Source organism: Ambystoma mexicanum, chromosome 4p (genome assembly GCF_040938575.1).
Source record: "Ambystoma mexicanum isolate Mex_15411 chromosome 4p, UKY_AmexF1_1, whole genome shotgun sequence".
In the NCBI taxonomy this organism is placed as follows: Eukaryota; Metazoa; Chordata; class Amphibia; order Caudata; family Ambystomatidae; genus Ambystoma; species Ambystoma mexicanum.
The window spans coordinates 48,990,908-48,992,776 of NC_090927.1; positions in this window are offsets into that span (position 1 = coordinate 48,990,908).

The following is a 1,869-nucleotide window of genomic DNA, read 5'->3' on the forward strand; positions in this document are numbered from 1 at the left end:
TCACAGAGCCTGAGCAACAGCTACAGCTAATGCCGGGCGAATTAATTTATGTCAGGAGTTTTGTGCGTCGATGGAATGCACCACGATTCCACGGCCCATACGAAGTAGTGTTCTGCACGCCCACAGCTGTAAAAGTAAAGGGCTTGAGGTACTGGATACACTCGACAGATGTGCGAAGAGCATATAGCAATGTGCGAGAGGAGGCAGATGAGGAGGCACAAACAACAGCAACAGATGCAACTGAACAGAATGAATGAATATTAACTTGTGTATGTGCGGCAGCGATGAACGTAAATGGGAAAAGTGATTGATAAAGTATACCGGTATTTTCTTTTTATAGTATGGGAAAAATAAATAAATAAATAAATAAATAAAAAGCAAAAAGGGTTTTTTTTTTGTTTGGAATAATATGTGTTTAATGAAGTGATTAAAGTGTGATATGTCGACACCCTTATCTGTGAATACCCTCCCCTGGAACCCTTCCCGCTTCCATTACCCGTCAATATATATATATTGGCACTAACGGTGCCAACAACAATGTTTACACACATGCACTTAATGCACTTTTATATCTCAAACAGGAACTACCATGGCATCTAACAGGCAGCCTGCAACGGATAGAATTAGTAGAATGAGAGAATTAGTAACTGAGAGATGCATATATTCGTATGAGTGCGGATTATCTGTGTGTATTACGATGTTTTTTATGTTGATGTTTGGTCTGGTTACATATTGGTTTGTAGCGTTCATCTCTATCGAGATGAACGAGGGGGGAGGGATTAACAGCACTGGGATGAACAGCACCACTGGGACCAATGTAACTGCAAGTGCCAATATGAGGGAAGGTGATTTTCTGGTATGGGATGGAACTAAACTTGTATGGGGTTATCACACCACACCTTCCAATGCTGTCATATCTGAAAAGAAAGAGCCACAGGGTGAAATGCAAAACAACACAGTGTCTCCACCAGGGATGTATAGGTATAATGCTCGCAGTTTAAATGACCGAAACCCATCTGCTATATCGTGGTTGTACAATACTCCTACCAGTCAACCAGCCCCCGTCTTAAAAAACAACCTGCAAGATAAACTGAAGGACGAAAATGAAAAAATGCTAGCAGCACACGAAATATTATACGAGGATTGGGCCAAGGGGGGCGGGAATGAGAAAGGGGGGTCTATTTTTTCCCTCGCCCAGGAGACTGGGAAGTACATGAGGAATAAGAACAACAGACAGAGAAGGGACACCGGGAGGAGGAGATATGATGAATATTATGGGTTAGGATTAGATAAAATGGAAGACCCACGACACCCCCACCAGACAAATAAGTGGTATGCAGATATGAGTGCCACCGCAAAACAAACAACAAATGAGAGCTGTTATGTGTGCTCCCTCATTCCTCATGCTTCAGGTACACCCAAAGTATTGCTACCCAAAGAGTTGCCAATTGTGGATGCCCAATGTCTCCTTCATCTGACGTTATGCAGGATTAGGAACACCTTCCAGGCACATGAAGTTACTTTTAAAATGCTACAGAACGAAAAAACTTGCTACTCAAAAACAGTAGGGGTGGTATGCCTGGAGGAACCATTTTTTGTAATCCAGGGGACACTTTTTTCAGACAACAAATGGAAGGATGAAGAAGTAATGTGTAAAGCTGAAGCGTTGAGAGGTGTGGCGCCAGAGAAATTGCAGTGGATAGAAGAGACGTGCACACCAGTATGGAAGGAACACATTTCAAAACTAACTTGGGTAACTGCAATTGAAAAACCCTTCAAACTGCAGAGCGAAATAGACTATGAACTATGTTTCAAGGGAGAGGGGAAAATCGCAATGGGGATGAACAAGAACTGTAACAAGACCCTCAC